General features: G+C 43.4%; 1 non-coding gene across 1 annotated transcript; it reads right to left on the bottom strand.

Annotated features, from left to right (window-relative positions):
• Positions 1–9,731: 9,731 nt before the first annotated feature.
• LOC119872464 lies at positions 9,732–9,838 on the bottom strand. Its single transcript, XR_005361479.1, has one exon. It is a non-coding gene; the product is annotated as a U6 spliceosomal RNA (small nuclear RNA).
• Positions 9,839–10,956: the final 1,118 nt, after the last annotated feature.

Here is a 10,956-nt window from a genome sequence, read left to right as displayed (position 1 = left end):
CCAGCGGGCAGCTGCTGGGTCGGGCTTGCGGCTGGCGTTTGTTTGCCTTTCTGGGGGAGCTGTCACTAGCTGCCCGCCTTGGCTCCTCCAGAAGAGGAGGTCGGGTTTGAGGGACGGAAAAATCGCGCTTTGCAATACTATTGCCAGAAATCTTAGAAAAAGACGATCCTAAGCCAGTGCGGGTGTTGTGAAGCGCGCCGAGTAGAGCCCAGCCACGCGGGGACCCCGGCTGACCCATGGCGGGTACACTTAGGGGCGCCTCTGCCGTGTCTTCGCGATGGGCAGGACTAGCTTTGCTTTGTGTGCCAGTCGCCCCACTGGGATCTGTCCGAACCGTCCCCGTGTCTTTGCTCCTGCTGTCTCAAAACAGCTCTGAACGTCCTGCCCCTGGGAACAGTGACAATTGCTTGACTACAAACCTGGAGGATAAGAAGGAAGTCTGTTTAAGGATAGTTGGTCCGGGGGTGGAAAGAGCTGCTTCCAAACATAGCATCGAGAAGGCCCCTGTGGGGTGTCCCTTTGCTCCGAACCACTCTGAATCCGCGGAGACCAGTAGTCTATTCTTGATGCCTCTGAAGACCTGTCAAGCCTGTCCTCCCTTTGAAGGGGGACTGTCTGATCTCCAAACGCTAGCTTTCAGGCTCTTCTCTACCTACCCCAGCTTCTCGATTCCTTTTCTTTTTCCTTTTTAAGAAACTTACAAGCGGGGCGCCTTCTGGTACATGGTGTGCAAAGCCTTCATGAGCTCCCGGACACAGAACTGAGAAAATAAAACCTGCAAATCAGAAGCCGTGATGCCGCGGGGGGAATACTGGTTAGGGATGGAAGGTCATCCCATGTCCGGAGTGGGCTGCATCGCATCAGTGTCTCCAGCTGACTCATCACCCTGCTGATTAATTTTGAGCTGGTAGTTAAGTATTTGGGGTTACTTTTTTTGGCTCATCAATGCAGAACTGTATTTTTATCCCCATTCATTTTCCTCGGGATGGTTTCAGTGGAGACTTAACTTTGAATCTTGGTTTGATCACCTATAGCATTTTGCGCTGGGTTCTTTATTTTTTTTAAGATATATATATATATATTATTAATGAGAGGCAGAGAGAGAGCGCAGCAGAGACACAGGCAGAGGGAGAAGCAGACTCCATGCAGGGAGCCGGACATGGGACTCGATCCCGGGTCTCCAGGATCACACCCTGGGCGGAAGGCGGCACTAAACTGCTGAGCCACCCGGGCTGTCCTGGGTTGTCTTTAATTATTTAAAATTTACACAAGAAATACAATGCTATGTTCATGTAAAAAAAAAAAAAACAACCAAACTACAAAACTGTTCCTTGAACACTGCCCCCAAATCCCAGTCCCTAGACAAAATTAATCATTTATTTGGGAGGTATGTACCTCCCAAAATTCTTTTAGATATTTATTCATAAATACTTTTTATTTATTTATTTATTTATTTTTAATTTTTTTTATTTATTTATGATAGTCACACACACACACACAGAGGCAGAGACACAGGCAGAGGGAGAAGCAGGCTCCATGTACCGGGAGCCCGACGTGGGATTCAATCCCTGGTCTCCAGGATCGCGCCCTGGGCCAAAGGCAGGCGCTAAACAGCTGCACCACCCAGGGATCCCAAATACTTTTTTTTTTTAAGATTTTATTTATTTATTTATTCATGAGAGACACAGAGAGAGGCAAAGACATAGGCAGAAGGAGAGCCTGATGCGGGACTTGATCCTGAGACTCCAGGATCACGCCCTGAGCCAAAGGCAGACGCTCAACCACTGAGCCACCCAGGTGTCCCATATTCATAAATATGTGAATTCAACACATATATATTGAGTACCCAATGTTTATAAACAAGTATGTAGTTTACTGTTGTTTACAGAAATGGCATTATACATAATGGTCCTCCATCTTCCTTTTTTGTTTTTTTATTCTCTTTTCAATCTTGATGATCTTTCCATGTGTATGCCTACTGCTTTGTATTTACCTCATTATGGATATTTTATTACATAGCTGAGCCATAACTCATCTGCCAGGGTCCCACCTTCCTTTGTCTACAGGGGCTCTGCAGGTAGTAAATAAAGTGACAAGTAGAGCAAGTGTATTTTGTTATAAGCAGAAATAGCTATTTACGCAGACCAAATGATTCTTAACTTGAATTCCAGTGAGGCTTTTTTTTTAAAAAGATTTTTATTTATTTGAGAAAGAGAGTGAGGAACAGAGAGAGCAAGAACATGAGCTGGGGTCAGGAAAGGAGCAAAGGGAGAAGCAGACTCCCTGCTGAGTCAGGAGCCCAATGCAGGGCTGGATCCCCAGACCCTGAAATCATGACCTGAGCCAAAGGCAGACACTTAACTGACTGAGCCACCTAGGTGTCTTAGTGTTTTAAAGATTTATTTGGTGGCGGGGGGGGGGGGGTGGTGGGCAGAAGGAGAGAGAGAATCTCAGGTAGACTCAGTGCTGAGTACAGAGCTTGATATAAGGTTCGATCCCAGGACCCTGAGGTCACGACCTGAGCTGAAAACAAGAGTCAAATCCTCAACCTACTGTGCCACCCAAATGCCCTTTGAATGCCAGTGTTTTAAGAGTATTTGAAACCTGGATTTTTATAACATAAATCTAATTTCTGTACTGTTGGCAACTAATCCAAGATTTTAAAACACTGTTCGAGCTAAGCAGAACATATTCGCATGACAGGTTTAGGCCAAGGGCCACCAGTTTGCAGTATAACTGTTTTATGACTCAACATTTAGGTTCATTTCAGTTTTTGCTATTACAAACATTGCTGCAGTGGAAATACCTAAATGAGGTTCATTACATACAAGTAGCTATGTTTTTCTAGGGCAGCTACATGGACTAGAATGCCTGGGCTAAAGAATATGTAGGCATTTTAATTTTAATAAATACTATTAAATTGCTCTTCAGCCACAAATGTCTGAGAGTGTCTGTCTCTCCAAACCCTTACCAACATTTAAAAGATCAGTTCCTTTAATATTTACCGTTCTAATAGATGAAATGACATTTTATTTACTTGCTTAACAAACATTTTCTTAGGGATTCCTGTGTTCCAAGGTACTGTGCTAAGGACTTAAAAAAAATTTAAGCATTTATAATTTAACCTCTATAGGAACTCAGTGAGATAAGGAGTATTATTATGCCACTTTTACAGATGAGGAAACAGAGGCACAGAAAAGTTAAATTTTCTTAGGGAACTGGAAAGTATTAGAGCCACAATTCAAACTCAGACCATTGGGCTAAGAATCAGTTGATGTTCTCAATTACTGTGCTGGGCTATCTTAATTACCACTGGCCAGTTTCTAGTGATGAATAGCTTATGTATTTGTTAGCCAATAATCTTTCCTCTATTGTGAATTGCTTAAATTATCCTTTGCCGTTTTTATTTGAGTTGTTTATGATTTTCTTGTTGCTTGGCAATACTTGTTTACGTATTTTATGTATTTGTTAAGGTACAGGCTAGTTGCTGCTTTTGGTTTAGGGAAACACACACACACACACACATGCACGCACACACAAAGCAAACTCCAAGACAAGGATTGGATATGAGTGGTTTGTTTTTGGAGACATCCCCAAGAAATATGTTGAGAGATTGGTAAGAAAAGAGTAGAAAGCCAAGAAAGCAGATGTTGATGAGTAGAGGTGGGCATCTGGGGCTCAAGTCCCACCAGGGATCCTCTAAGAGACTCCATAGGCTGTGCCTCAGAATTATTCCAATGAGGGACAAAGCAGCAGGGGTCTTCACCCAACCACTCCTGGGGCAGTGATTCCCTAGTCTTTCTGGCCTGCCCACACAGAGGCCAACGCAGCCCCTAGCAGAGAACCCTCTCGGGCAGAGACTCAGAAAACCATCAACGTACAGGAACCATCTGCAGGTGGCCTCTATGTGGGCTGTGGGAATATAGGCGGCACACCTACCATGTCTGTATGCTGTTGTAACAGAGAGACTCCCCAAAATAATGGCTTAGATAGGAAAGACGTCTATAATCCAGAGGTAGGTGGCAGTCCAGCAGCAGTAGGCAGTTCTGTTTCAGGAGATCCACAAGATCACACAAAGACCCAGATTCTTTCTATCCTGTTCTCTACCACTAGGCACAGATTCCCAAACTTTCTCTGTACATAGCACCCTTAAGTGCCTTATAAATCTTTCCACAGTGGCACCTGGATGATTTTGTCAGTTAAGAATTTGGCTCAGTTCATGATCCCAGGGTCTTGGGATTGAGCCCCACATCGGGCTCCCTGCTCAGTGGGGAGCCTGTTTCTCCTCCTTGCTTGTGCTCTCTCTCAAATAAATAAATAAATAACATCTTTATTTTAAAATATTTTTTCCACAAAGCTCCTCAGCCAAAAGAAATACCCAACAGTCCCATATATTAAATGATGAGCTCTAAACAACTTAATAAATATTTATGTTCTTTTTTTTAAAAGATTTTATTTATTTATTAATGAAAGACACACAGAAAGAAAGGCAGAGACGTAGGCAGAGGAGAAGCAGGCTCCAGGCAGGGAGCCTGATGTGGGACTCCATCCTGAGACCACGGATCATGCCCTGAGCCAGGGGCAGATAACCGCTGAGCCACTCAGGCGTTCCAAATATTTATGTTCTAACAACTTCATGCCCCTGGCACAGTTGATCAAACTTTAAAATCAGACTGTAAATCACCCTTCTCTATTTCTTCTAGATAGATTTCTCATATCTATCAACATAGATACTCCAGTAGCAATTGCTTTCTAAATCCATATTCTCAAAGATGCGCTATTGGGAATTTAATAGTCTAACATTGAAAATGTGAACTGGTTCAAGCTGTCATTTCATGCACAACATAGATGTAGCCTTACTTCCTCAAACTGTTAGCTATCCTTCAGCACCCCTATGAGTTCACTGTGGTACCCCACGGCACCTTGTGCACACTTTGGAAACACAGCACTAGGGTGGTGTCCGTGCCCCAAGGTCACCACCTTTGAGCCCCTGAGAAAAGGGAAGAAGGAAAGGAAAGAAGGCTGTTTATCCTTGAGAATAGAGCTTGTAAGTTACACTTAGCTTTTCTTGGTCAGATTCCACACACACACACACCTTCCCGACCACCCCCCCCCACACACGCACACAGGAACTTAGTCACATGGCCAAAGGGGAGCTGAGAAATGTAGTCTCTGGCTGTGCTGCCATGTGTTCAACTAACACTTGGTAGGCTGTTATTACCAAAAAGAAAAATAGACATTCTCTATCACAGTCTGAATATTAAACCTTTGTCTCTGACATGAATTCCAAATATGTTCTTCTGTATGTCACATATGTGTTAACTTGGCTCATGGCGTCTTTGTCATACAGAAATTTTAAATTCTGAAATACATTTATCAGGCTTTTCTTTTGTGGCTTTAAAAAATATTTATTTATTTATTTATTTATTTATTTATTTATTTATTTATTTATTTATTTATTTTAGACATAGAGAAAAAGAGAGAGGCAGAGACACAGGCAGAGGGAGAAGCAGGCTCCATGCAGGGAGCCCGACGTGAGACTTGATCCCGGGACTCCAGGATCGCACCCTGGGCCAAAGGCAGGCGCCAAACTGCTGAGCCACCCAGGGATCCCCTTTTAAAAATCTTATTTTTAAAGATTATATTTATTTATTTGACAGAGAGAGAGCACAAGCAGGGAAAGTGGCAGACAGAGTGGGAGAAGCAGGCTTCCTGCAGAGCAAGGAACCCAATGTGGGACTCAATCCCAGGACCCTGGGATCGTGGCCAGGGCCAAAGCCAGACACCTAACCAACTAAGCCACTCAGGCACCCTTAAAAATCATATTTAAAAAGATATTCTTGGGCAGCCCAGGTGGCTCAGCAGTTTAGCGCCGACTTTAGCCCAGGGCCTGATCCTGGGGATCCTGGATCGAGTCTCACGTCAGTCTCCCTGCCTGGATCCTGCCTCTCCCTCTGCCTCTGCCTCTCTCTCTCTCTGTCTGTCTCTCATGAATAAATAAATAAAATATTTAAAATATATATATTCTTTACTCCAAAATTACACATACATACACACAGATACACACGAATTGACAAATATATTCTCCAATGTTTTCTCCTAGTTGATTTATACTTTTATCTCTAATTCATCTGGAATTTCTCCCTGTGATGGCTGAGATAATTTCAGAAGGGAAGGGGGGACACTTAAAGTATGTAACCAAGGCATGATATATTTATCAAACTTTTAACTGCCTTCTAACTCACATCCCAGCTTTACATGACACTCTTGTGCACATACATGGTTTGACGGACACGGCTTTCCCACTCAATATGTAAGCCAGACACCTCCAAGCTCTTTGGGTAGGCACAAACTACCCCCAGCTCTAGGGGTGGGACTTAATTGGTATCAGCCAATCAGGGTAGTCCTGTCCTTTCTAATCACAATAATTTTTCAAAACAAAAGCTAGCCTCTGGAATGCGAGGGACGCAATTAGAATGAAGTGAGGATTCCGAAGCAGTGATGGTGCTTCCTCTCCTCTAGATTGAATAAAGATATTAAAGAGGAAGCCTGTAGCTTCACTTCTTCTATCTTGGGACTAGAAGGAAAGCCAGTCCAAGGATGAAGCCTACCCTCTGGGGAGGGCAGACCTGAGAGAGGCACAGAGAAATGAAGTCAGAGCCCTGAGCAAACTGTACCTGAAGCTTACACTACGTCTGGACTTCACAGTTAGAGGAGCCAAAAGTCCCTTTTATTTTTTTAAAGAGGTTATTTATTTATTTTAGAGAGAAACAGAGAGTGTGAGTAGGGGGAAGGGTGGAGGGAGAAGGGGTGAAAGAACCCCAAAGAGACTCTGCACCAAGCACAGTGCCTGACCCAGGCTCATTCCCAGGACCCTGAGAACATGACCCCAGGTGAAATCAAAAGTCAGATGCTTAACTGACTGAACCACCCAGGCTCCCCAGTTCCCTTTATTTTTTAAAACCATGTGGAGAGGGGGGATCCCTGGGTGGCTCAGCGGTTTGGCGCCTGCCTTCGGCCCAGGGTGTGATCCAGAAGTCCTGGGATCGAGTCCCACATCAGGCTCCCTGCATGGAGCCTGCTTCTCCCACTGCCTGTGTCTCTATCTCTGTCTCTCTTTCTCTCTGTGTGTCTCTCATGAATAAATAAATAAAATCTTAAAAAAAAAAAACACCACCACCATGTGGAGTTATATCTTCTGTAACTTGCAACTTAAAATATCCTAATCCTAGCAAAAACATGTAGTCATTCAGTTTTTTCCCCCACCTCATATTTTTCTTTTTAAACTCCTTTACACTTTATGGAAATATATAAATAACAGTAAAGGAAAAGTCTCTATTTGCTATCTGAAGTGCTACTTTATTATTGTGCATTTCTATAAACACATGAATTTTATATACTCATTTAAATGGCTTACATAGAATTGTAGTATCCAGTTTTTGAGTTTTGCTCCTTTAGTCTATCATAAGTGCTTTTCTCTATCTAGACAGTATTAATTATTATCCAGGGATGCAATAAAATGAACTCAATATTGTTGGACATTTGTATGATTGTCTACTTTTTAATATTATAGTTTTGCAAGTAGCACATTCATAGCTTTTTGTTTTCAATTGAATTACTTTCTCAGGATAAAGCTCTCGGTAGTTTGTCAGTTCCCGAAACTCAAGTGTTTCTGGCATTTTACTCTTTCCCTCTGATCTTCAAAACCTCCAAGCATGAACCTTGACACTTATATTTTATAAATAGCATAGAAGAAAGCACTGCTTAAGCCTTAAATCAAAATTTGAATTCAAATGTGATAGAAGAATTGTATCGCCTGTAAAACATGTGGCAAAGAATTTATCCTTGGAGTGTTCCTAAACCCTCCTGTCAGCCCCTGAAACTGGACCTGTGCTATCAGTTTTTTACCTGCTGCAAGATCGGTTGACAGGATCAACCACCTTTTATACCATGATCTCTTGTCCCCAAGGGAATGACTGAGGCAATACTTTGGAAATGTGATGCAGGACTTCATAGCTACTGTTGCAACAGACAAATAGCCCGAGGCTTGTTCACAATCAGTGATTTATTGGTCAGGAGGAATTTTACAATGGAGGAAAAAAGAACAATTTAAAAAGGGACATAACACAAGTATTTTCATTGGAAGGCAAGAATTGGATCTTTATTTGTTTACTATTATATCAGTAGCAACTATTTAATGCCTAGCTCATAACAGATGCTCAATAAAAACTGTTGCACGAATGCAAGAAAAAGGATGAAATCTACCCACAGGAAACCAATATCCTGGACATCACCAAAACATGGAGTCCTCCCACCCGTCCCTAGGGCCATGTGTTGCACCATTGACCTGCTTGGAACACAATGTAGCTTATACTTTTAAATTTCCATTTGGCCTTTGCTACTTTGATTGCTGTCCCTTAAAGCAACTATGTTCAGCTACCAGGTCAAGGGGAATTGCCAGAGCAGAACCTCCATGTCCTGGTCACTCTGAATTGGTCTTGACCTGGTACACTGCTGAGCTCTCCTCACCAAAATGCTCTGTTACTGTGCTCACCAATACCGCAGTTTACCATCAGCTGTGGTATCTCTCAAACAAGAGTATAAGTACACTTATACTCAAAAATCATCTTGGAATCTCTGGGTGGCGCAGCGGTTTGGCGCCTGCCTTTGGCCCAGGGCGTGATCCTGAGACCCACGATCGAATCCCACATTGGGCTCCCGGTGCATGGAGCCTGCTTCTCCCTCTGCCTGTGTCTCTGCCTCTCTCTCTCTCTGTGACTATCATAAATAAATAAAAATTTTAAAAAAATCATCTCTTGCTCATCTGAAATTCAAATTTACTGGGTGCTTTATATTTCTATTTGCTAAATGTGGAGATCCTATCTCCAGCCACCATCTTAAAGCCTCTCAATAGAGATTCTAGTTTTCTGCTTTTGTCGAGGCTGAGAATTAGTCTCACAATTGGAATTGGAATCAGCTAGGCATGCTGAGCAAAAGGAGCATCCAGCCCTGGACATTGAGCTGGGGCTGAATTGTCTCAGGACAACCGCTGAGACATTTCATCTGACAACCTAGAGAAAAGGCAGACAAGCAAGAAATTACAGGCAGGCTGATGGAGGATGGCCCCTCCATATAAAGTACACAATTTTTGCTCCACTTGTTTTATTTGTATGTCACACATAGAGAGGGTGGAGGAGGACAAGGGACAATATTGTGAATGCTGTCTCAACTGTGGGGAAGAAATGATGATACTTCATGGTAATGAGACAGGGAAACTGAAAAAACTGCTTTTTTGCCCCTTTTCCTACTTCTGTTCTTGTTAGGACCTCCACTCCTGCCCTACACATGGCTTATAGTAATGACTACGTATGACCTTATAATGGTCAAGGAGTTAATGATTTCTCTGGAGCCTTCCAGCAAAATAGATAACACCTAAGGACTGACTGAATGAGGTTGTCCTGTACATTTTCCAAGACCACTGACTCCAGACCCCTTGAAACCAAGACCCCTAGCTTCAGGGCATAAGTGACTTATGAAAGACACCTGAGCCCTCATCCTTGTTTTGACCAGTTCCTGGATGCCTGAGAGGACACGTATGCCAGACCCCCATCCTCAATAAAAACCTCAGGCCCCAAGTAAAGACAAGGCTCATCCTTCTATTCCATTCCAAGTGTCCTAGACTCTCCATCTGTATCCCCTCTATCTATATCTTCAATAAACTCTGCTCTCACTTCTCCCCGGCTTACATTTGATTTTTGCATGTCATCCTTGCGCAGGGGCCACGCTAATCTTCTCTGTATCGTTCCAATTTTAGTATATGTGCTGCCAAAGCGAGCACTTACATTTGATTTTTATCCTGCACGAAGCCAAGGACCCTCTCAGCTGGTCCTGTGGGACCCCTTCTGGGTCCTCAAACCTGATGTAGCCTGCCTACAAACTGATGTAGCCTGCCTACATCAGTTAGTGCCCCAGAGTCACTCTGGACACCAAGTGAATTGGGACTGACATTGGACTCTGTGAAGCATAGATATGAATGTCATTTCAGGAAGAAATTCAGAATGAGAATATTGGATGGGAAGTTGTGTAGGGGTTATGAGTATGAGCTCAGGAGTCAGGCTTCCTGAGTTCCAGTCCAGGATCCATCTCTTCTAGCTGTGTGGTTTTTAGGACAGTTACTCAACCTCTCTGTCTTGATTTCCTCATGACATAAGAGAATCTACCTCAAAGGGTTGTTGTGAAGATGAAATGAGATAATGCAGACATGTAAAACACATTCAATCAAATTTTGGCTGCTGGCATAATAGTTAACAAACGTGATCCATACAGAAGAACAAAATGGGAAGTATTTCTGGCACAAGAGGTTTGAGGTATCAAAGTTCTTTATGCTGCAAGTAATAGCCCACCTCAAACCGGATCAAATAATGAAGGACTCTTCCTGGCCTCTGTGACCACAATGTTCAGAGATGGGGCAGGCTTCAGAAATGGTTTGAATCAGTGGCTCAATGGCATCATCAAGGTCAGAAGTTCTTTTTGTTCCTCACTCCGTCACTCAAGTATCAGCTTCATTCCTCAGACTAGCTTTCCTCCTTGTGGTGGGATGGCTGCCAGCCACCCCTGGGGCTTCATGCTTCCACATTCACTTCTTTTTTTTTAAAGATTTTATTTATTTATTCGAGAAACAGAGAGAGAGAGGCAGAGATAAAGGCAGAGGGAGAAGCAGGCTCCATGCTGGAAGCCCGACGTGGGACTCGATCCAGGTCTCCAGGATCACGCCCTGGGCTGAAGGCAGTGCTAAACCGCTAAGCCACCCAGGCTGCCCATCCACATTCGCTTCTAATAAAAGGAGAATGGGGAGGGTTGCCCTGGTGTTCCCAGTAGGAGTGCTAAAATTCACTCTGACTTGAGTCATGGGCTCCCTCCGGAACCAATGACGGGGCCAGGAGGATGGAAAGCACC

This window comes from Canis lupus, chromosome 6, assembly GCF_011100685.1.
Source record: "Canis lupus familiaris isolate Mischka breed German Shepherd chromosome 6, alternate assembly UU_Cfam_GSD_1.0, whole genome shotgun sequence".
Classification (NCBI taxonomy): Eukaryota; Metazoa; Chordata; class Mammalia; order Carnivora; family Canidae; genus Canis; species Canis lupus.
This window is presented reverse-complemented; position numbering and strand designations above follow the sequence as displayed.